Source organism: Struthio camelus, chromosome 1 (assembly GCF_040807025.1).
Source record: "Struthio camelus isolate bStrCam1 chromosome 1, bStrCam1.hap1, whole genome shotgun sequence".
Classification (NCBI taxonomy): domain Eukaryota; kingdom Metazoa; phylum Chordata; class Aves; order Struthioniformes; family Struthionidae; genus Struthio; species Struthio camelus.
This window is the reverse complement of record NC_090942.1, coordinates 55,669,848-55,695,302: the sequence shown is the minus strand read 5'-3', so window position 1 is coordinate 55,695,302 and position 25,455 is coordinate 55,669,848. Positions and strand designations below refer to the sequence as shown.

At 41.3% G+C, this 25,455-nt stretch overlaps 1 long non-coding RNA gene across 1 annotated transcript; it reads right to left on the bottom strand.

Annotated features, from left to right (window-relative positions):
* Positions 1–23,180: 23,180 nt before the first annotated feature.
* LOC138065783 (uncharacterized) lies at positions 23,181–25,121 on the bottom strand. Its single transcript, XR_011138854.1, has 3 exons — positions 25,042–25,121; positions 24,365–24,485; positions 23,181–23,522 (listed from the first exon to the last, which is right to left on the bottom strand). It is a non-coding gene; the product is annotated as an uncharacterized lncRNA (long non-coding RNA).
* Positions 25,122–25,455: the final 334 nt, after the last annotated feature.

Here is a 25,455-nt window from a genome sequence, read left to right as displayed (position 1 = left end):
GAGTTCTAATTGTAACAACTTTTTATATACAAAACTTTGTGAAGTATTTGTGTTTAAATTTTCCACATTTAGCCTTGAGAATTTTCTGTTTAATCTTTAGCCTTGAGAATTTTCCCTGTTTAATCTCAGCTGGAAAGTCTTCTAAAATGCTTTGAGCAAAATTAACTCATCTGTTTTTTTTGTTTTGTTTTGTTTTGTTTTTCTGTTTTAGAAGAGGGGAACAGAAAGAATTTGAATTCTAATTTTGTTTCTCTGAACCTAATATTTGCCAAGGTTCTCATTGCTGTGGTCAAGAACCCAAAACGGAGAGCAATCTCTCTTGCTCTCTAGGGTTTGGAGAATTTTAGAGCATGAATGAACTTGTTCTGTAGCCAGACCATTTCTGGTCTCCCTTATACTGTAAGACATCACATTCCCTTTTCCAATGAGTGAGAATTAGAATTACCTAAAGCAAGTAAATAAGTGAAGAGGTTTCTACCCTAGCTCTTAAAGGAAACCAAAACAGAATTACATATAAGTTTTAATGTAGGTATTTTATCTACAAACTGTAACAGAAAATGAAGAAAACAATTACAGGTAAGTAATTAATCACCCTAGAAATATAGCCTCTTGTCTTTAAACCTCAACAGTAACAGCACACAGCATGTCCTAAATGTTACACCAACAAAGAATCTGATTTTATTTTGTATGCCTAACAGAAATGAGGAAACCTTCTCAGATTCTTAAGAAGATGGAGGAATCAAAGGAAATGTCAAACAAGGGCTGACCAGCAGCATTAGTAGGTCCCAAAGAAAGGACAACAGCATGCTGTTTAGATGACCAAAAAAAAAAAAAAAAGCATCAAAAAGCCTACACTTCTTTGTATTACCAATAAATTAAAAGCTGGACTAAACACCAACAGCATGATCCAGACTTGTTTACAGTTAGTAACAACAAAAGCTATTAGCCAAGGCCCAACTTAATAACAAATCTAGAGAGACTTTGCAGAGGTGTAAACTGTTGAGAGAGAGTGAACAGTACTCAGATGGGGATTCTGAACTACCACACAACTTCCAGCATCAGCAACAAATTCAAGAGTTCTGTGAATGTTTTCTTTATTGCGTAACCCTGATTCACTCCTGCAAGTCCTTCTTGCACACTGAATATGGCAAAGATCTTGTGAGTGAATATTGAGTATCATTATGTTATTAACGCTGCCTGTAATACTTATCGTAAGTAAGGAATAAATTGAAGTTGCACAGGCAACCTTCATTCTGGTATTTTCTGAATGAATTCTTGACTTTGCAGCCTTCACAACTGGTTTTAACATAAAACTTTTAAGTAATTTTGAACAGAAAATGAAGAAAACTGGACATATTTTCTTACTCTTCTCTAGCAATTCAATCACTCGATGTCACCTTGACACTTACTTTGATCCTAGACAAGACTGAATTACTGGTCCTTTGGTCAGACTTTTGTGACTTGTGTTAACAGAGCAAGTGTCTGAGGTAGTATATTTTCATCTGCTATGCAGAGTGGCGTGTCCTTGGTAGTGGCTTTCCCTGCTATTTGCTTACGCCTGAGGACTGGGGGGATTCAGAAGTCATGAGTTCTGTTCCAGACTTGAAATTGAAATCTGAGGTATCAGTCATAAGCTCCTTTGCCCATTTCCCTTGAAATTGACCCTTTTTGCTTCTGACTTGCCAGCTTGACTCCCAACTCCTTGCCTCCTCTTACCTCTACTCCCAGTCTATACTTCCTTGTCTAGCTCATGAAAATTTCTGTCATTTTCCTCCCAGGCTTACAAACTCGGTGCTCACTCAGTTCCAGTCTCCTTTGAGGTCCAAAACAGCTGATTTAATAGCCCTCTTACTCTCTTAACACATTTTATCTCCCTCCAAGGCCTAGGCTCAACAGTTCATCAGCCCCCAGGCTCCACCTTTTCCACCACTCCCAACCCAGTCTTCTTGATCAGCCACTCCACTGTACTTCCATACAGAATCACATTCCCTGCTTCTATTTTCTTCATCTCAACCTGTTGTTCCAGTTGTATCCCTGCCTCATCCTTGTCTCACATCATTTCCTACCTGCTGTATCTAGTTCTGCCCTCCGTGCATTTAAACTAGGTCATGCTGTGTGGGAATCTGTAGGGGCAGAGAGCAACAGAAACAGGTTCCTTGGTTTTAGTTCTGATGCTTGGCCATAATCCAGCCTGCAAACAGCTGAGAGCTACAATCAAGGAAAACCATATTCATTCCTGGGCTGTTGCGACCACTCTTCATCCTACTGACCAGCATCAGTTCACTGACTCCTTACATTGAGCAACCTGTCCATATCCATCTGCTGTCCTGCACCGTCTAATCTTCTATTCTGATCTTCTATTCAGATTTCTGAGGTAAGGACTGTCTTCGCGTTTTGTGTCTGTACAGCGCCTAGCACAATTGGATCTTGATTCAGAGCGCGAGCTAGATAGGCTTACGATGATCATGATGATAATACAAAATAGGGTGCCTGCTGTGAGCGTGAACAACCTATGTTTTTAAAAAGGGCTTTAACTTGTGAAATATGGACAGTTTCACAGGAACAGTGTAAAACACATCCCCAGCATAAAGGCCATTTATCTCCAAAATGTCATGTTCCTCTGGAGCTTCCTAAAGTAAAGGTCATCAGAATTACTTAATGAGGCAAAATAATCTACTCTTTTTCCTTGACTCCATTCTCAGAAATAGAGGGAAGTTTTTGACAGCAATTTTCTAAATAAATTAAAACGTAATGAAATAAAATACAAACTGCATTTGCCAAAGAAATGGTTGGTAAGTTTTAGCCTGAATGGTTAATATTTTTCAAAGATTTTTGCAACTGGAAATGTGTTTTACTATGGGAATCAACTTTAGTATGTGGTGCCTATAATAAGTCCTGCCTATCATGTAGATACAATCACCCATACAAATATTACTTCTATTCTCTAGAAAAAATAAGATTTTAGTATTCATTACTTCCTGTATTATAGACACACATTTGTTGGCAGATACATTCATTTCTAAACTTCAGGTTTCAGTTTAGTGGATTCCTTAAAAAGACATTTTCAATTTACATTCTTTCATGTTTGCCATTAGCCCCAAAGGATTCCTTTTTCTGAGAGGGAGAAGGTCTTAAATCTGCAGCCTTCCACGTGCAATACTGAACTAACCTCTCCCAACACAGGGCAGTACTATACCAAATATCCATATCTAATAGCTGGGTTTTTTACCTGGGAGGAGAGGGAAAAGCTGCACACTGATACACAGCTGTGCAGAGAAGAATGATGCAGAACTAACTTTAAAGTTGAAATGTTTATCAGCTGAAATAGTGATAAGAATATATGTATCTCCATAGCCTTTGGTGGCATTAATTCTTCTTTACTTCCTTCTGGTACTTATATCAGGTATAATGCGGGGGCACCAAACTTCACTGCCTTGTGTCTATGCCTTCTTCAAAATGTCAGTTCTATCATTGTTATGCAAAGCTTAACTGCACCCTTTTGTTTCTTCCTTGCTGCTACAGAGTAACCTATTTGGAACTTATACCCATTATAACTTATACCTTTTATATCAATAGGGTGCGTTTTGAGGCATAAGGACCGCTCAGTGAGAAAACTATGTCCCGCAGATGTTTCTACCCTGACGTACAGCAGAAATGCAGCCCCTGCAGTTAAAAAAGTGACAAAATGCAGCTCACGTTAGGCAGGTTAGCCTTAGGCAGCTTGACTGATAATTCAGAAGAGCTTTGCACATCTTAATGTTCCTGCTATCAACATACATCCTACTTTTTGTATTGCTAAGTCTCTTGAGTTTTCACATAATCTCTCTTGACAGTCACCAAAGAAGGAAAAGGGAAGACAACTGAGGGAATCTGATCTGAGAGGGCAGTGAACGGATGGACATCAAAACCTATTGGGTTCCCCCCAATAAGAAAGGAGAGGATGGATCTAGGAAGTCACCTCTGGTTATCACAAAAAGGTCTGCAGGGGTAAAATTCAGCCAGGTCTGGGACTGAACACAGAAAAGCCACATTTTCTGCACAACAGCTTAAGGAAGGCAAGAGGATTCTCAGGCAGACCAAAGCTAATTACACAAACTAGAGTTTGGTCAAGACATTAGGTTTAAATACCCATTCCAGAGGCAAGAAAGACCACGTCCCACAGTCTTCTGGACCACAGTTCGTTAGTACTTTGGTTTTATATTCCACTAAAAAAATCAGACAATTGAGGGTTCTAAAATGACAAATTCCTTTTACAACGTCCAAATATAATAAGCAACTGTTCACAGAATATAAAGTATATGGATTTGAAAAGTACTAAGATTTATCCTAAAAGACAGTATTTCTCTTGTATTTATCTGTCAGGACCTATAGTAAAAGTTCATTGTTGCCTAGGCAACAGTGGATCAAAGCAGTGAAAGCAGAGTATTTCACTAAATATCCTGCATTGTTTTAGATGCCAGTGGTATCCCCAATTGTTTATACTAACCCAAAATTTGTATGTTTGCAGGTAAGTGAAAGAAAAATGGCGATTTTATTAAATTTAAAAATGTAAAGTCTAAGAATTTTAGAAGAGCAGCATAGTCTACTGGTTAGCCATCAGATGATTGGCACTCTGTGCATGACTCGGTCTGACTTGACTTGCAGTGTGACCTTCAGCAAGTCACTTAGCCTTATTCTCATGCTAGTGTGAACAAACTTTTTCACGCCTACCACATAAAAGGATTATATTTTACAGCTGTGACACAGCAGTGATACTGCGTTCTTTCTTAAAAGTGCAAGAACGTAAGCTTACTTTATGGGCCAACCAAGAGATCTGAAATATGCAGAACACTAACATAACTTGCTTTATGATTGGCTTACTTGTAATATTTTATGCACACTCTTCCAGTTATGAGCTGTCTCATTGGAATGCCAAAATGTTTTAACAAATACACACACTGAGGGAGGCATTTGTGGTAAAAGGTAAGAGAAAGATACTGTTTTTTTTAAATTCAGGAACTTAAAATGCAACACCCTTCAAGTGAGACAAAATTAACACAGCAACTCTGACAGAAGCAACACATGTTCACCGATATTTAGCAGATGAATACTTAGCCAGAAAAATGCTTGTTCATAGTCACACTTCTCAAGTAACCGTAGGCAAAAAAATCTATCTACAAAAAGTTTACAGTTTCTACATCTGTGTCATAGATAATAGTATCTGACTTTCTCAGTTACAGTAAGCATTTCCTCAAGACACAATAAAGACACAATAACCATAATACTGAACAAACAGAAACGTGGGATTTTTTGTCTTCTTTATTCTCCAGTAGTACAGAGCATAACGCTTCCTGATAACAGTTTTGGTTTCTGTGATTTTTTTTTATTATAGTAGAAAAGTTTTTGAACAGCTCCAGAAGTACTACTCCTGGGAGAGTAAAATGTCCCATGAATTTCAACAGACCTCTAATACCACAGCCCAGAATGGGACCCATCCCCATCCTATGACAATGCAGAGCCTCAAGCATCAGAAGAGTGCAGTAAGACTGGCTTACCTGAAGAAACAGAGCTGACCGCACTGTAGCAGCCAATATGAATACGACGGAGCTCTCTTGCTTCATTGTCTTTCATGCCAATGGGAAAGAATACCTGCTGATAGCTATTATTTATTTGCAGATCTCCTTTGACAGGGATTAGAACGTGAGCAACCAACACATCTCTTTTTACCCCAAATACTAAGCACGTTGGACTGAAACACAAACACATCTGGTCCAGTGACTTTGCCTAAATTTAGTGCTTACGAAAATGGAGTTTGTCCATACTGACACATATTGACCCCTCTGGTCTTCTGAAGAACAAAATACAGTTCCTATCCTTTCCTACTTCTTTAGGTTCTGTCTGAGCTAGATGATCTCCTAGGGCTACTCTGAAGTTATCAGAGCAACTCCACTGCAGATAACACTGGGAAAAATACTGCTGTAGCCAAAATTTGGGCAGCCACAAGCACTTTTATCAATAGGCTCTTGGACTCCACTTTGAGTGGGCCAGATACCTAAGCAAGGGAGCACCACATCTGCATCCCCATTCCCACAAAGCTGTGGCCATGATGAAATGGTGATGTCCTTACGCCCTGAGGGGCAAACAAAGAAAGTCAACACACAGCTGATGACGGACAAAGAGCCTCTTCCATTTATCAGGGTTATTAGGAGAACAACGTAACACAATAAAAAGAGAGCGAGACTACAGATTAAAACTAAAATCAGATTAAACACGTATGAGGAGACTGAAGACACGTTCAGAGACCTATTCTAATAACGAGGGGACAAAGGTGTTCTTTTGCTGTTCAGTACTATGATAACGCGATATAGTTACCCTGAGGCTAAACACCACTGGCAAGTTTACATTCCTTTTACCAGCCTAGTGCAGCCCAAAGAACAAAAGAACATGAAGACCAGAAATTGTGGCTGCTCAAAGGTATTGCTGATCTCAATGCAAGTAATGTACATATGAAAAACATCCCATCTGTTAAAAATACTTACTTCCTATGCTATAGGTAAGCATTCAGAATTGACCTAGAGAGCACAATGAAATCAAATGATAATGTCGGCTGAGGTAAGTATAAAGGAATGTCCTCTAGCAGGTAAAAAGTGTAAAATCGTTTTCCCGAAAAAGTCAGGAGTCTAAATGCCTTTGTACTCCAGTGGCAGACACTTTAATAACGAGATTGTATCAGCCAGGAGAGAAAAAAGCAGCCAGTTCCAAGGGACGTTTTCACCTAGCTTAAGAACGGATTCAGACACCTTTTTGTACTCTGTATGCTACCATGGTAGATCAAGTGTTGTGTTTTTGTATTTGCAAATACAGTGCAAAAGAAACATAGGACAGATGTCGACTGAAAGACATTTCAAATGAGAGTCTAGTGGAAGTCCAAAAAACCTATGTTTAAGGCATTACAGAGAAAAACCAAGCCCCGCTCTCGGTGCACGACCGTTAACACAAAGGACTCCTGCCCTGGGGCACCTCAGGGGCACAGGTTCACCTCCGCCAAGGTGCCCAACAGCTTGCTGAAGCGCTCTGGCGCGCGCCAAAGCATTTCCTTGCTGCGTGCCGGGTTTCCACAGGGCAACGCGGCGGTGCCAAACTGCGCGCAGAGGGCTGCTTTGCGCTGGCACTTACACACGGGGCTGCCTGGGGAAGCGCCCCATGGGATCGGGGTGCCTGTGCGAGGGACAGCGAGTGCGAGCCCCACCCCCCCCCCCCGTCCCGCATGTGCCCGGGACGGCCAAGCCCAGGAGGGCCCGCCGCCATCCCTCCCCACGGCCGGCAGCTGCGCTCCGCAGGCGGGCAGCCCTCAGGCCCGGCTCGGCGCCGCTCCCCTCCCCCACTGGCGGCAGCTCCGGCTGCGCCCGCTGAAACCCGATACCGGAGGCCCCTTTGCCCCTCAACCAGGCTGAGGCAGCGCGGGGCGAGACGCAAAGCGGGGAGTGGATCCTCGCCTGGAGGCGGCCCCAGCTCCGGGCTGCAGCGGGCGCCGCGCGGGCCACCTTGTGGCTCCTGGCGCCCGGCTCGCCGGGTGGCTTCGCGGAGAGCCCGGCTCCAAGGGCTTTGGGGAAATCCAGTCCGGAGATTGCCGCCCGCCCTGCTGCAGGCGGCCGCCTCAGCAGCTGTTGTCTCATTCCAGAGCCACAACCAGCCCAGACCGGCTCAAACCGGCCCAGGCTGGATCTGCTGCCGTTGAGCCGCGCCTCCTCCTTCTCCTCCCCCGAGAGTCCCCCGCCTCCCTCCCGGAAGCACCTAGGCCCAGCGGCCCCCCAGCCCCTCTGCGCGGCCTCAGTGGGCAGAGGAGCCCTGCCTGAGCCTGTTGGCCGTGCAGATGGGCCCTCCCCGTGGCTGGGGTACCGCGGCCTGCCTTCTGTTACTGCCCTGCGTGTGTGGGTGCCTCTGTTCACCACTTGAACTGCCCTTAATCAACTCGTTATCTCTCTGCCCTGCCCACGTCCGCCTCTCCTTCCCAATGCAGGGAACGTTGCATGTTTTGCACTTTTTTCCTACTCTTGGGACAAATGGGCACATCACAAGCTTTGCCCCTTACAGTCAGGGCCACCTCGCCATTTGCGGAGGACATGCTGCATCTGGGTGCCTCGTGGTGCCCCCCGCAATACTGTGCTCAGAGATACCTCGGTCCCATCCCTTCCTGTCCCATGCCTGGGACTGCTGCTTGCACCCTGGCACACATACACCCCCCTAAACACATGGGGCCCTGGCTGCTCTGACCCCTCTCGTCACAGCCCAGAAAGCAGGAACAAAATTAGCTCCGATCCACTTCATTACCTTCCACAGTCACGACAGAGAAAGGCTTCTGCGTGCCTGCCCATCGCCCCCCCAGTCACAGGGGGGCTGGTCATGTGTAAACACAGGAAACAAAAGGAAACCTGAATGTTATCCTCTTCCTTTCCACCTCACCTTTCACAGGCACCAGGAAGACAAGCACACCCCAACTTTTCTCCATCACCCCATAACCACAGAAGACACAGTGCATTTTTTTCTTCTCCCTGACTCATCTCACGTTTTTACAGAATTAAGGAGACCTTGCCTGACCCCATTTTAGAGAGAACACTGCCTAGGAGGTTTGAAGGATCAGCTTCTCTCTGTGGAACAACTTCCTCCAACAGCATCTAGAGCAGAAAGGAGACAGTATGACTAGTCCTGCTGGGCTCTATGAGACTCCCAGTTGCTATCTGGAGCAAGTGGCTGGAATAACTTCACTGTGGTTGAGTGGTTTTGTCAGGCATGGCTTTATGCCAAACTGGAGCTATATGCGTGCCTGGGCTGCATCCAGCTCTGCTGCACTTTTGCCAATTTAATGAAAATTTTGCTTTCAGGCCTCCCTGATTCAGAAGAAGGCACTGACGTAGTGTAGCCCTGTACATCTCAGGGGAACGTTGCCCACAGCCTCGAGTGTGAGGAATATGTATACGTATGCCACTTTCTTCCCTGTCTTTGGCTTGATGATGCAGCTGGATAAGTCTACCAATTACTTGCTACTGTAGGAATCCTTCCCTTTTCTGAATATGTGCCTTGTGGTTCCCCTATGGTAGCTCTGGCACTTGCAGACACCTCACCGAGTCAGTTTAGTTAACTAACTTGGTATATATGTTCCTATCCCCCCAAACAAGTATTCTGCCAGATCCATGAATTAAATCGGCTCAACAAAGAGTCCAACAAACACTAGAGCCAACCCTAAAATAGGCCTGCACTATCTGGCCAGAAGTGGGGTGTGAGAAAGGAGTAATACAACCCCTTTCAGTGGGAACAAGCTGTTGTCTCACTGATGCTGTCAAACTGTTCCTAAATGCAAGCAGGTATCTGAGCCACTCCCACTGACCTTAATGAGGAGAGGCAATTGTGATGATATATACCTCCACCTGACTCTCTGGTAGTCAGCCCTTCATCTATATGCCTCATTTCCACAAATGTCAGGAGGTAAAATAGCAGTTTGCCACTCCCAACATCCATAAACACATAATGTTTTGTATAGACATGCGTGCATGCCATTCACATCCACATCTGCATGTAAAAATACGAGTATCACTTCAATTGATTTTGGGAATGGTGTCAATAACAGGTACGAGTCAATCTCATTGGTATGCCATGACAAATGCATGCAAAATGTAGAGATTTTCAAAGAAAGTGTGAAGAAAAGTTCATATGTGTATGACTAAGTTGCAATCCTCGAAGGACTCAAATAGAATTAGGGAATCGCAGAATAATTTAAGTTGAAAGGGGCCTCTGGAGGTCATCCGGGTCCACTCCCCCCACCATTCCCCCTAGAGAGGGCTAATTTTGAAGTCAGATCAGGTTGCTCAGGGCCTTTCCTGGTTAAATTTTTAATGGCTCCAAGGACAGTGATTTCACATTCTCTGTAGACAAGTTATCCCAGTATTTGACCATTGTCACCATGAAGTTTGTTTTCCTTGTATTTGCTTAAAATTTCCTTTGCCATGGCTTGTGATCACTGTCTCTTGTTTTTCTGCTGTGCACCCACAAGAACCGTCCAATTCTGTTTACTCTGTAACAACTCTCAGTAGGTAGTGGAAGACAACACTTTGATTCCCCTTTGGCCTTCTTTTCAGTCTAAACAAACCCAGCTGTATTGCAGAGGACTGTAACAGCAACATTAAGATTGCTATTAATGAGGAATGAATGGGAATGGGTGTGGAAGCACCAGAAGGAATGGCAGAAAAATGGCTATAAAATGGCATATGTTGATGGAACCAGATTAGCAGGTCATTGAGATCCCAGTACATCTGCAGGCAGCTTCTCTGGACACAAAAGATGGTGTAGTATATCCTAATGACTCACAGAGGTGGGAGAATGGAGAGATTAATTAGTGTTAGCTCCCAAAGGCTATGGGGGGGGGGGGAGGAAGTAAACATCCACAACCAGAGCGTCTGACACCGCCCTAAGAGCCCAGGAAACCTGAGAAGCTCTTGGTAACTGGCATCCCTTGCTTTAAATATTTTTGCAAGGAAGCCTGACAAGACCATAAGGACATGCATGCCTTGGTACATGCATGTGTGTGTAAGAAATCAAATTAAACCAGTTTTGCTCTAAGATAAAATCACATTCCCCTCCTAGAAGGTGCCCATTGTTGATACAATGTTGCAACACATTCCCTGCACTTTCAATCTTTCCTCCTACCTCTGGGCCCTGACCAACTCAGTGGCCCTCTGCTGGACTTGCTCTAGTTTTCAAGTATCTTTCTGCTACTGGGAAGCCCAAAACTGGACACTGTAAGCTGGAGCAGTGCAGTGTCACAAGTACTGAATAGAGGGAAGTAATCATTCCCTTGAACCTGCTGGCTACACTTCTTGCTAATGCAGCACAGTATGTTGTTAGCCTTGATTGCTGCAAAAGTGCACTGCTCGTGTTTAACTTCTTGTCTACCGAAACTCCCAGGGCCTTTTCTGCAAAGGCAGAAAGGGTCCTTTTCTAACCAGTTGATCTGCTAAACTGGACAGATTCATGGGGTTGTTCTATTCCAAGGTGCAGGACTTTGCATTTTTCTTTGTTGACCTTTATGAGGTTTCTGTTGACCTATTTTTGCATCTTATTGGGGTCCTTCTGAGTGGCAGCCCTGCCATCCAGCATACTGAGCTCTCCCCTCGGTTTTCTATCACAGTGCATGCACTCCTTAACCGGCTGTAGAAGTCTTTCACAGCAGAAGGCTGTTCACTCACCATACTCACTGCCTGCCAAAGGAAATACATCTACTTTCTACTTTCCACTAAACTAAAGGCAGCAGTGACCTCAGGGAGAAAATATACATACACAAACATGCCACGTGCATACAATTACATACACATTCACAAATAAAATCTGAACAAAGTGAATGTGGAGGAAAACATTACATTGTGTGGGTGTGCAATTAAGCTGCATTTTAGGTATCTGTTTTAAGGACCCTCGCCCCAGGAGTAGAGGAATGCTCCTTTTCAAACTAGTAGTTTCTGCCTAGCCTTAGAACAGAGAAGATTTAATAGGATAAGGAAAAAAATATGTCACTGTAATCTCACCAGAGGCTGCGTGCAAATAACTGTCTGTTAGAAAGAACCAGCCCCTTTATATCACAACATTACTGTTGCCCCTTCCCCCAACCCATCCATTGCTTCCAACCCTCACCTCAACAGAAAATACTTCCGTTCTCACATTTTTCAGTGGAGTTGAAATTATCCCCTCATTTGCATAGTCTATTTATAGTTTTAAAATGTTGGCAGACCTGGCTGTGATTCTGGGAGGCCACTCTGATAAAAGGAAAGCCTCTACCCTGCCTGCCTCCCCTGCTCCCTTGCTCTCTCTATCCTTGCTTTCTTTAGAAAAGGCAGGTCATACCTCTGAAATAATACAGGGAAAGGGCTTGGATTTTTGCCTGTAACTACAGGGAGACAGGGAGCAGAACAAAAAAAAAAAAAAAAAAGAGAGACCTTCAGGAATTTAGGGAATTAGAAAAATATTTTACATTTCAACTGAATACTGATTATTTTGTAACCATCAACTCATATTTGACCTCTGAAAATGAGCTTGAAAAAATCGTTGTAGTATGTTGTGCTGCAGTTAGGATGAACACCAACAGTCCTTGTTGGTTTTGGCTGTTCTCATTTGTCTCCCTCTGCTGGTTAACAGCAGATTTTGTCGGGTATTTGGTAGGGATGTCATTGCTGGCTTTTGTCCATATACAAAGAATTCCAAGTGAATATGTGCCTGAAAAAAATAGATTCTATGCGTACATACTTGTCTCAATGTATCGATGGGTTAAATAAATATTTAACTATTTAAAATTCACCTCTACAGTCTTGAAATGGAAACATAAATCTTGTCATATCTCAGAAACTGAGCCAGAGGAAATCTGCTAACTGGAGTGTTCACTTTCAGTCAAGTTCAAAACACTGGAATGATGCCAAGAATAGTGGAGAGGAGAGGTGGCTACATTTCTGAAAAGGTGGTGACAGGGACAAGAACTGGAGTCAGTCAATTTAAGAGAATTTGACAGTTGTGGTATAGTAAATTAAATTCTTCTGGCTTGTAAGGACTTAACATAATACATTACAGGCTGCCAGTTTTTACCTTTTGCTTTAATGAGTCATGCACATGAAATGTATGCAAAAAAAAAAAAAAGGCAGAATGAATTTAGTGTTGTGTGTATGAAGAGCCTGGAAATAGACTGAGGGATACACAGACAATATAAAAACTTCCTACTCTAGCTTGGACAGTACCCTTTATTCCTCAAGTTTAGTATTTATGCAAGGGCTATCCCAGTTTTGTCAACTCACTTCTGTTGCATTCCTGACCTACCACACAACGCCAAGTCTGTTTTTTCTACATCCTTAAAACTTCCTATCAGAGTCTTCAGCCACTATTTCACTTCCCTTTCCAGCTTTGAAATCCATCTCACCCTTGCCCATGGAAACTGTCATTTCAGTCCAGAGTTCCACAGGCCTCTGCCTGGACACTGGAGCCTCCACCCTCAGCATCCTGAGATTCTAGTGAGGGATTTTCCATGGAGAGTAGAGGTAATTGTGTCATTTTGTAGATAAAATTATTAGTTTAGACTAGGACAAAGAGACCTTCCAATTTCATTTCGTTTATGATCTACAGAAGAATGTGAGTATGCTGTATCCCAAGAGGTTCAAAGTGTTGAATATCCCAGTGCATCACTAAGCTTTATTTGCTTGTGCAGCTATGTCATCTTTCTGCCACCATTCCCGTTGTCTGGTTTTCCCCATTTTTAAAACATGGAAACTATATACACACTTGTTTATTATGAACTTACAATGATCTTCTAGTCTCAGAGAAATCTATCCTTCAACTGCAAATCTGCCCTGCTTTTTGTTAGATTTTAGCAATTAATGTTGATATGCTCAGGAGAGAAAAGTAGACAGAGTAAGCAGAACAGTAGACACGGGTAAGGAACTCTGCAGTTTAAGTTGTAAGACAGTAACTATCTGCATTATTTCATTTAGAAGACAAAGGAAAAATTAGAGTCAACCTAAAGCTTTGAAAAATCGCATCACAGAATACAGAGTATAGAAAAAACATAGTACAAGCTCTAATGATTCTGTTTCCATAACAGTTCCTAAGTTTCAGTTTATTAAAACATGCCTCAAATAGCTGCAATATAGCCTCAGAAAGTTCAAGTGTATTGGTCAATCAGTTAGAGTCCTTTAGGGAAGCTGCTTGTCAGATAATTTTTTTATTGTCCCGAATTGTCTTGTGATAACTCTTCAAACTTTTCAGCTCATTAAACTCACTCAGATCTTCTACTCTGCCATAACGGGCAGATTTTTTAACATGTGTTGTTTTTACCATAATGCGTCATAGCTGAAGTTTTCCCTTCAGCAAACAAATGTTTTACTACAGAAATTGCAAGAAAAAATGCCCCTGAAGGTGGCCTCCCTGCTTTGTTCAAAGTGGTTTAGACTGTTGTTACAGTGCTTTTTAAATCTGGCAGAAGTGTGGGCTGCTGTTGAAAGGAACAGGTCTGTCTTCCTTCTCCCACTGTCTCCAGCCACTTCTTCCCACTACTTCCCTTGTGCTGCTAGTATGTGTATGGCTATATGATGAGTTGCATCAGGAAATCCATCTGTCTGAAAGATATTTTTTCTTTTGCTAGCCTAGTTTTCCTTACTGTGATGGTGCAAACAGTAATGCCGGCACAAGGGCAGCAATAGGAATAAGTATCTGGGGGTGAACAGGATTATCCTTCGGTGTTCATTTAATAGTCATTTAAATCTAAAAGGGGATTACAAATACCGTTATGTACTCACTCTGGTGGCACTGTTACTGTTTTGTACAAAATATTGAAAACTTGATGGAAAACTGATTTTCAACAGAATTAATGTGTCTGCTTTTTGCACCCACACAACCTTCTATATTTCAACAAAAGACCATTGCCCTGAAAACCACACTATTTCAGTTTGGATAAATTGAGTAATTATTACAGCTGCTGATTATGTAATCTTGGCAAGCCTCTAAGGATCTAATAGTGAGCCAGGTAGACTTTGCCTTCAGCCTTCCAAAGACAAATCTTCAAATATATCTTGATCGTTTAGGGATCCCTGAGATATAAAGCTTTGGCTACTGATTGAGAGAATTGTTCATAGTTACAGATCAAGAAGCTGTTTCAGCAGTATCTACAGGAGATTCTTGCTGCCATTTGCATTTCTGCCTCTTTGGGCTCAAATTGTTCTTTGCATTTGCCAAAGGTTTAATTAATTTGTGTGTAACAAATGTATAATTAAATGAATAACAAACTAGGAAATTTGTTAGTACATTAATGAATAATAGAATCTAATTAATAAATACTTCAATAAGAAAGACAGTTCAGAATTCACATATGTAAATTTATGTCAGATTTTATTTTCATACAAATATGTGAATTTTCCTTTGTTCTTTATCCCTATATTTGATTTCACCTGGGTTTGTGAATCCATTGGCATCTGCCATGGTTACAAAACTTGGTATAAGATGTGAAGTAGAACAGGTGTTTGAATCCCTGCAAGAGAGCCTGATAGTACTCCTTGAAACCGAGGTGTAGAGGATTGCCAGAAGTTGGTATGGGATCTTTCTGCATCATCCCTCTTTAGATTCCTAAGGGTGATACTCTCATACTCCAACATCTTGACATACGTTAATGTCCCTCCAGGTAGTCAGTGTAATTTCAGCTGAAAATGGTATGCAAAAGCGGATATGGCCAGTATATTTCAAGTAAAAGAACTTGAAGTGCAAAAATTTATTCACAAATCTAAGTTCATCACAAAAATGTATATAAAAATGTTAGAGTGAGTATTGAAAAAAAAATCCATAGAGAGCTTAATTTACTGAAAATTCTGATAGACTTTCATGATACGCTGTTCAGGTATATTTAGGAGGCCGGAGGACAGAGAAGTGTGGGCAATCTGCAAGTTGACTAGATTGAGCAGGTGGTGCAAAGTAATCTGCAAGGGAGCTAGAAGTTGAGAGGGGATAGGTGACATGCAGGAGGGAAGGGAAGGCTCATGAGCAAGGGATAAGGAATTGGAAAAATAAAACTTTGAAATTTTCTCTCTGCAAGTGATGAAGTCTGAAGAGCTCTGACAATGGATTCTTCCTGTGGGCTGAATAGACTTGCTAGTTGCTAGCAGTGCAAGAGTGCTTCTTGTCTTACTCCTGTGCAGCCACTTGCACAGAAGAAGTAATGTTTGTCCTACACTTTTCTACAGTATAGACTAACTCTGCTTTCAGAAAAAAAGCACAACAATGACTCAAACTGGAGAGAATGGCAATTTTCTGTTAAAGATTTTGGAAAGTCATTCTCCTTTCCTGTCCTAAAATTGATTATTTCTTTGTCTTTAAGAGAGTGTTTATTTATGGGATTTGTTTATCACTCCCTTTTCTTGAGCTTAATGAAAACATTACTTTTAGCCTTTTTGCTTGCATATTGTTTTACATTCACAGTCAAGCTCCTGTGAAATCTGAGTTTGTTTAACTTGTTTTTGAGGGAATTAGATTACAGGTTTGTACGAGTCAGCCAAAAATATGCTATGTGTTGACTTCTTTTTATGGTGTATGACACTTGTGTCACATATTAATTTCAAACACGGACGTAGATGAAGGACTGGTGTTTTGCAATGACGATTAGTGTGATGGCAGTATCCTGAAGTCTAATACTGGATAAATCAAGTCTGAGTATCATTATACTTTCACTTCTAATGTAGCCAGTACAGCCTGTAGTTGGCATGTGCAATAGTTGGCTTAAGTAAACCAGAACCGAACTAGAAAAATAAACCAGAAAGAATAGATGCTGTTGTGTGATTTCAGAGTCCCTAAGGCAGGATGGAGGGAGATAAAGAAGCTGAAGAAAGTGTATTTGTAAAGATACAGAAAAGATGCAAGAAAAGCAGCTGCTGAAGTAGGAGGAGTTATTACAAGACTCAGAAGAACTAGGAAAAGTATAAAAGGTGACGACAACAACAAAGGACTTGTGAACACTGTGAATATAAAGCGGAATTTTAATGGGTCTCTGCAGTATGCCATCTCCCCAAGGCTGCTGAGATGTCTGATTGCTAGAATTAGTGAGGTGTTGTTAATAGAACTTCGTATCACTCCTTAATTTTGTGTAGTTGTATCTGCTATACTGTATATCCAGTAAAGCTTGCCTGTTAGAGGATGGTGTGTCTTTGTCTCGATTGCTGTCTGCTTTACTGACCCTTATTCTAATTTATCACTTTGGCAGCAGCAAGGGTGCACACTGCGCTCTCTATGTCTTTCCAAGCATCTTTGTGAGCAGTGGGAGGTAGGAAGACATAAAGCGGAGTCCACACCCAAACTTGTGAGAGGTCACCTAGCATCTTCAGTCTGGGACTCAAGGGAAAAGCCTAAAGGCACTTTATTGATGTTCTCATGTGCAAGGCAGTAAATCATTTGCCCACCAGACTGACTTATGATTCTGAATGCAGGAGCCACTCTACTTACTCATCTTCTGCTCTGTGAGTTTTGGTGTTCATCTTTCCTGTGGTGGGCACTGACTACCAAAATAGGAAACTTTGTTGATCATGTTCTTTATTACTTATAAGCAATGTAGGTGACACACTGACTGTGTGGTCAAAACAGGAAGAAGTGGTGTTCTGAGCCACTGTGGAATGACATTGTCTTTCCAATGGGCTCCAACTTGAATCAAATGTTGTTTTTTTTTTTTTTTACTGCCACTGCCATATTCATAATGAATGCAAACTTGCACGTTCCAAAACTCATATTTAATGCAGACTTATAATTGACTTTCCTGAAACCATGTGTCTGTGTTGATTTTGAATCCAAACCATGTCAAAGTAACATTTGCTTCAGCTTTCTCTCTGTAAAGAATCTTGAAGAAAGAGGATGAAATACAGGAAATTTCTTTCTTCCTAGAAGTGTATATGTCAAAAATGTCATGACACTAAAGAGAGCCTGCGAACACATTCAAGAACAAACCGTAATTATCTTAGCTGGATGAAGAAAACAATCACCATCATTTGCACAACATAGGAATTACCTGAGAATGGTGAAAGGGTAATTCCTGAAAATCATATTGACTTTAGGAACTTGCTCAGGTATTTCAGACAAGGCCGTCTCTTGTTTTTCCTCTCTCTGAGGCCAGGAAAAGGGTAAAATGTAGATAGATTGTAGTGATCTGATCTGAAGTTGGTGGAAATAATTGTATCATGGCAATCACCATGATTTGCTGCCATTTGTAATGAGACAAAGCAATGTGTGCAACTCTTGCAGAGTTTGGTAAAGTGCTTCTCCTCTGCTGAACAATACCGAATGTCCTCACGTGATCAGAGCTAAGTGTAGACATCTTTCTCAACAGGTGCTCTCACACTAAAGGACTCAGCCACCAATCCTGGGTCTCACTCCAGACAGGTCTAGTTCAATACAGATAGCTGTTGCTTTTGGTACCTGCAGTCCTTATTGTCACATAGAAAGCAGTATTTTCTTCAGTTGCAATATGCTTCAATATGCTGTATCAACATTTTCCATAGTATGTGTCTCTCTGAATAGGGTTTGATAATTCTGAGCAGTTAAGTTTCCCATAAAATTTCACACTGTGTGATGAGGGTAGCTGGAAACTTGTTTTGAAGTTCACTCTCCAGAACTGTAATCTCACATCACCAGAATGGGAGAAGGAAAAAGAAAGGGCATAGTAACAGACAGATAGACACAGATGTATAAAGAACATGATTGCATGTTACTTTGCAGCGTCATGCAGAGTTGTACAGTCATAACTGTTGTTGCCTGAGGCCAACTGAAAGTTTTCTTGCAGAGAGTGCTGAAGTTGTTAAGACCTGACTGTTTGTGAAGGTGGTAAATAGGGAGATTCTCTTTGAGTTAAAGCCCCGCTTGTCCTCTGTTGCACCTGCCCAAGGCACGTGAGAAGATATCTATAGTTACAGCTTGCATAGAAGAGCAAAGTACAGTTTCATAATAGCCAGTGCACCTTGAACTTTGGAAGGAGGCCGTTCTCTGTGATTTTATTTGATGAAGTATTTATTTATTTTTACTATTTTCCTACAATTCTGGCAGTTGCCTTTCCTTCCTGTGAGTGGGGGAGTTCATGTTGTGCAGTGACTCCTTATACTGCCAACCATGAAGATGGGTGGGAGACCCACACACTGAGGATTATTTGTTAGTTTGCCTTCCATGGCAATGCTTTTATTCATTTATTTCTTCTTTATGAGTTTTATTCTCATGATCTGGCTTCAGAAAATGGAGAGCAAAAGCTGGGCTCAGAGATTGCTGTAAGATATTTTGAATAGCTAGTGACCTCCTTGCTCTCAAAACACAATCTTTTCAGCTGTTCTTGACTCCAGGAACTTGGGAATGCTTCCCAGCTCCTGGGTTCAGCTACACAGGCAGGTTGTGTAAGATTCATACTAAAGAGCATGGCAGCAGTTCTTTCCTCCCCAAGTTTTCTGGTGGTGATACAAATCCATGGATACTTGTTAAATGTAACCACTGTTTGTCCTCTCCTGCCTCTAGGCTCTTTCTGGGTTCAGTAGCAGTATGTCCCAAGCTCTCTGCCTCTCTGCCTCCTTGGTGTCATATAGGCCAGGGAGACCTGTGCTGTCCCTGAGGTCACAGCCTGGAACAGGAGTGGGAGAAGGGCACGCAGGGACACAGAAGCTCTGACCCAGGGAGCAGGCAGGGGAGGATCAAGGCCTGGAAGCAGTGCCTTGGCTGGGTTGCTGAGTTCCTCGGCAGCCTGCAGCAGCTGAGCTCTGCGCTTAAAACTTTGCATGTGAAAGGGAGGAGGGCTTACGTTTGGTTATTTCCAGCCCTCTCAGGCTTATTTGCTGGCAGAGAGTGGATGGTAGGGAAGCTGCCCTGTACTTGATCTCTACATAAAAACATTTCCTGAAGCAAGAGAGATGTTACCTTCCCTTTGCTCCTGATTTTCTTGCCTAACTTTTCACTGAAGCCTCTAGGGGCATCAGTCTCTGCAGATATTTCACCAAGGGAAGCAGGGCTAATGGGACATCTGCCCCAAAACATCATATACCCATGAGCCCCAAGTGTTAGTGTACTGGCTGAACTAGAATTAGGAATTTCCCTGGGATGTCTGCTTGAGTCACCTGTGACACTGAATGAACAGTCCTCCAGACATGGGGGAGGTCTCATCCTTGGGATGCGACATGAAGGGAAACAGGCAGAGCCCTGAACATGGGAAGGGGTAAGGGAATGTAAGTGCAGGTGAGAGAAGAATTGCAGCAGAATAGGGCCAGAGTGAGAGGAAAGGAAGCATCCTGGGAGCAGGCAAAAGGCCAGGGATACACATACAACAGGAAATCAGGCAATAAGTTAAAGAGAAAATGAGTGGGAGAGAACAGTGGGACAGCGAGAGGGAGAGGGGAAGAGCACCAGGAGGGAAACTGAGTAAGAGGACTCCCTGATCCTCAAAACAAGAGGACAAAGTTCTCCTTAGAGCATCCAGGAGGAAGCTGGTATTTTTGTGTGTAAATTTAAGGTTTCATATGAGGGTAGGTTCCTTCCTACAAGCTCAAAAATGCAAAAGTTTACTGAAAAATGTGGAAGCTTTAAAACATTCTATACCTTTGAAAACAGTATTGTCACTTTTGGGGCAAGGGATGTGATATGAGTTTTGTATGCTGGTTTTGATAAATTGTATCCTGTTTTTTTCATGATTTTCATGAAAACTAAGAGCTTTAGATAGAGAAGTTAGTTGTTTCTGAGAGATCTGTAACCAGGGCAATGGTAGGACTAACAACTAAGAGACATTAGACATTGGGGACAGCAAAATAACTCAGCCAGATGCAGCAGAACAGCATACTGGAATAGCGATTATGTCTTTGTAGCATAAAGAAACTTCATTTAACAATGCAGAGTTCTCCTCTTATGGCCAGCAGCTGTAACAGAACTAGTCTAACAAGTCAAAGCAGGTCATTCTGCTTGAGGAACAGCTGGGTGTTATTTATAGCACAAATTGCTGAGACGGCAAGTATCTCTTAGGCCTTCATAATCCTTTTTGGAAGCGTCATAACAGGTGCATTTTTCACTCTGTATCCTTTCTACCTAATGCAGTTTTGGTTGACATGAGTCACCTGAGCTGAATTATGCCCTTTTGAAAATGCTTACTAAGTTTAAACACTGCTTATATGAATAACTGCAGAAATAATTGCTACAAAACTTTGAGGGCTGAGACATCTCTACCTGTATGAAAGGGTGAGGGCCCGTCTGCTCCAGGGAATTTTGGCTATCTAGAGCTACACTTATGTTAGCTTCACAAATAATGTCCTCGTTTCCTGAGTTGCAAATGAAGAAGGGATACTCTACAGAATTTTGGATAAACTTTCCTGTCTGTGTAGGACCAGAGAACAGCTATTTCTGAGACAAGCTTAAACTTTTGACAGTTACCTAATGAAGCTACATGTTCCTTTATTTGTAAGACTGTGCTGCTAAAACACAACAGTGAAGCAACAAGTGAAAGGAAAAAAACAACCAACGTTCTGCCTAGGCACTGGTAAAATAACTAAATTAAGACAATAAAATACAGAATCTTGAGAATTACATTTGTAGTAATGAATTTTCAGGCTAGATGGGAAAACAACATCTCTCTGACCACCTGCTTCAGAAGATTGTAGAATTGCCCTCAATATCTTTTTTTATCAAGCTCAGTAGTTTCTGACTGAAGTTTCAAAATTATACTCACTCTTGAATTAAACATTTCACCTGATGTCTCTAGCAACATTGTTGTTATGACTGAAACGTCCCTGACAGGTAATATTTTGCACTGTGTTTCAAGTTTATTTAATCTACGTTTAAATTCCAGCTTTCAGAATGTATTTGCTTGTTTTTCTGTAAGATCAAAGGGTACTTTACTAGGAAAAAAAAATCTCACTATGTAAGTATTACTAGATTACTGTGAAATGGATTCCTATGTTTCTGTAACTTCAAAATCTATTCATATAGGTAAAGAAATGATCCTTGTAAATATAAAATCTAAAAAGATAAAGGTGCTATGTGCAATTTGAATTTCCAGAAAATATTTTATGATGTTAGCTATTATTTAGTGAACAGCATTATTTAGTATTTTTTTTAATGTTATAAACAGCATATTATCATTTGCTTAACATTCGAATAGCAAACATTTAAAGTTTGAGCAGCGCTAACAATAATGCCTGTTTTCAAAGGGCAGGGTTATATATGGGTGTGAGCAAAAGTCTGGCATTCTAAGTAACTTTTAAGTAATTTAAGTTTTCAAGCATAGTTGCCTCCTTATTTTAATGTATGTATCTGAATCTTATAGTTGTAGGCTCTTATAATTTAATATTACCAGGCACTGTATTTACTTTTTTAGTTCAAAATAGGTTTTTTTTTTTTTTGTAATTGTCATTCCGGGAGTAGAGAGAAAAGAAATTCCAAAATAACACAAATTCTGTCTGTCATAAAAAAATATAACTCTAGGGAATATACACTATTCAACATATAATTTCTTTTGATTAAGCTCTCAAGTAGTTGAAAAACTGCTTCTGTGTGTGTGTCATATTTGCTTGCTTTCACTTCTATTTGATGAACCCCAGTAATCATTTCGATTGCAAGTCTTGTAAAACCAGTAAGGAATCTTCTGAAAGGGGCAGATGGAAATACATTTCTTTAGTTCAGCAGTAACACTGTTCATGAATTTTTTTTAACACTGTAAAGTGAGGAAATCTGTGTTTTAACCAGCATTAGGGTAGAGTGCATCTCCATTGTCTGTATGCAGGAGAATATTTATGCAAGAAGAGCAATGTTACCTCTTTTTACTATGCAAAAAACCCAGGTTTTCTTAGAGCAACTGTTGATATTTCTAAGTGTCTTGAGAAAAACAATAGAGGTTCTCAAAAACTCTTATGGAAAGCAAACGATTTTATCATCTGACCAAAGTTTACAGACATTAGAGTGTTTATGAAAGCTAGTACAGACAGTTAAAATAGACTCTCTGAAAGAAAACGGCCTTTAGGATTTCTACTATGTGGCCACTCCACACTGTCAAAAGCCTTTTCATCATTTTAACGGCTCGTGTACTTCCAGGAGAAGAGAAACATGGAAGAAGAGTCAGTCAATAGTTCCTTCATTCCTTTGGAGTCAGTTCAGTGCCAGGTTATGAATTACGAAGTTTATGGGCTAAAACAACGTTAACACCATTGATTAAGAGAAATTTGGTCTATACAATGTGCATTCCTGGGATATTTACTTGTAATTATGGCTAGAAATATTAACCAGATGTTGAAAATACCACTGTAAAATGTGCAAAGTATTTTTTATTAATGTTGGAATTGGGACAGTGTAATAATAGTTGGAAATTAATCCAGCATTGATTGCCTTGTTATTAACAACGGCTGTATCTTGTGTGTAGAAAGCAGCTAATCTAAAAGCTCTAGTCACACATCGAAAGTGATTAGGATTTCACTATTTCAGAAAACTTTAGATGAGCCTAGCAACCTTTCTGTCAGAGATAACTGCACATGATATTTTAACAACTTTTCCTCTAATAGTTTATAATTAGATCTATGGCAAGGAGATAACTGCAAGGTTATTATTTTACAAATGATAGAAAATAAAAATCTGAAACATATTTCTTAGCCCCACCAGTTAAGAAACCACCCTTGGGATTTGTTGAACAATCTGGGAAAATAATAAACCTAATTTTCTAATCAAAGATTAGAAAACTGTTCTTGAAATGAAAGACAGAGGCATATGCAAAACATCCTAGCTGTAAAATTTCTTATCTGCTTTGTCTGCTGATGACCTGAATCCACAGGATGTGATGTAAAGTGAGAACCTTCAGCTGTTAGCTTTCTTTTTACAGAAGTTGTGAGGAGTGTACGGTTGAAAAATAGCACTGACCTACTATATTTCTTATGTTCCTTTTATTTACTTAGCTTGCATTCAGGTGTTGCACAAAGGCTGCTTACTGTCTACTTCCTGATGAATCTTTGATACTTCTTTTGAGGGTGAATATAAGACTCTTGCTTCTGAAAAGAAGGAATAAAATAGCGTATGAAAGTCACAGTGTAATATTAATGTGATGTAGTTGTTAGATGATTTGTTAGATGATTTATGTAGTTAGATAAAATTGTGGATAAACAAACCAATCATTCTGTTAAAATAGAAAAACATAGATAGATGATAATGCATTTCATAAAAAAGAAGAGCAATCATCTGTAGCATTTCTGAACATGCAAAGAAACACGGAAATATTTGGAATGAAGATTTTTGTATTATGAGATTATACATCTATCAAGGGATTGTGAGTCTAAGTGGATTGATAGGTCCACTAAAATTTACATCACCATCATCATTAGCTTGCGGTGTCACATATGGCTCTTACTTGAAAACATCTTGCAAGCCCCCAGGTATTAAGAGTGAGGTTTCACACCATAGTTGTGCTGATCTGCCAGCTTGTGGCTCTTGAGAGGGATGGTCCTGCTTGCCCTTCCCCTGCTCTCAGGTGTCTTTCTGTCCCCTTGGCTCCCTTGTGACTTTTAGCGAGCTGAATGCTCACTGAAACAGCAGGAAACCACCGCTGCTGTTTTGTTTGCTTGCTTCTCCACCACCTTAGCAAGCTGAACCGATTGGCCAAAGGGCCGGATGGGTGCCCTAGGGGCTTGGAGGGCACAGGTAGGTGCGGAAGGGTGGGAAGAAGGGGACCTCCCTCTGGAGGCAGCAGGCTCTTAGCCTAGCTCATGTGTCTGGTGAAATCTCAATGTGGGAGGTGCAGAGGGGGAGCTTCCCCTCCTGTTGCAGCAGTGTACTCTGCTCTGTGGACTGGCTCCTGGGGTGCTGATCTCTCCCTCCAGCCCCGCTGGGTACCTACCTGGGCTTCTCCTTGCAGCGGGCCCCCTGGTCCTCATTGCTGGTGTTGGTGTCTGAGTCATGGGCACAACCAGCACGTCCCAAGGGACTTCCCAGCCTCCCTGCTGGGGTGCCAGGATTACCTTTAGGGGAGGAGGTCAAAGGCAATGTACTGAAACTTGGGCGGCCACAGCATGTGTTGGATGACTACAGCTCCCTCAAAACTAATTTTTAAACTTATTTTCTAACAACAGCCACAATTACATTGCATGCTACAAAATTGCCTTCATGACAGTGTAGTGGATCCCATGGTGGACAGTCACCCTAGAAACACTTACATGTATTACTGAAATTGTTACAGCCCCTGTATTTGGGAGAAAGTTGTGAAAGAGAAAAGTGCCTAATTTTCTTCAAGTCTAGCTCTTGTGCGTCTTAGATGCTTGGCTGTTGTGTTGCACCATTCAGATTGAGCCCCAGACCATTTTCCGTGACCTAACCCAACTAAGTATTTACATTTAAGGTGGACTGAGGTCCTACTGAAGTCAAAAAGACTCGTTTGCACTGTACAGCCATTTCCATGGATCTGAATGGGACTCAGATGGCTAGATTTTAAAAAGCACTGAACACACTGAAGTCATGAACTCTAACTGTAATTAGACATTTTTTGATAAAATGTGATTATTCTGAATTTTTACTTACTGTAGATCTACGTGCTGCTACGAGACCCAAGTAGACTATCATATGTAGAATGATTTTCCTGTAGTATCTTTGTACTCCTACTTTCACTTTCAGTGCTTTAGTATGCTTTCGTTCTGAGGGTCCTAATTTACATTGTAAATTTCTTGGGCAGGGGCTACTTTTTAGTATACGATTTTGTAGCCGCACTACGATTAGATGTAGTTTGGATTGGAACTTTTGGGATCTACCATAAGACAAATAATTATTCATCATACTTATATAAAAATGTGCCTGACAATTCCATTGTTTGCGAATTGGCTGATAATTCCCTTCAGAACAGTAGTTACTCCCTCCTTTCTAATAATTCTTTTTTTGCCAATCCACACTTGTACCACACATAAACAAGATCTGTACAACAATAGCAATTCAGAGGCT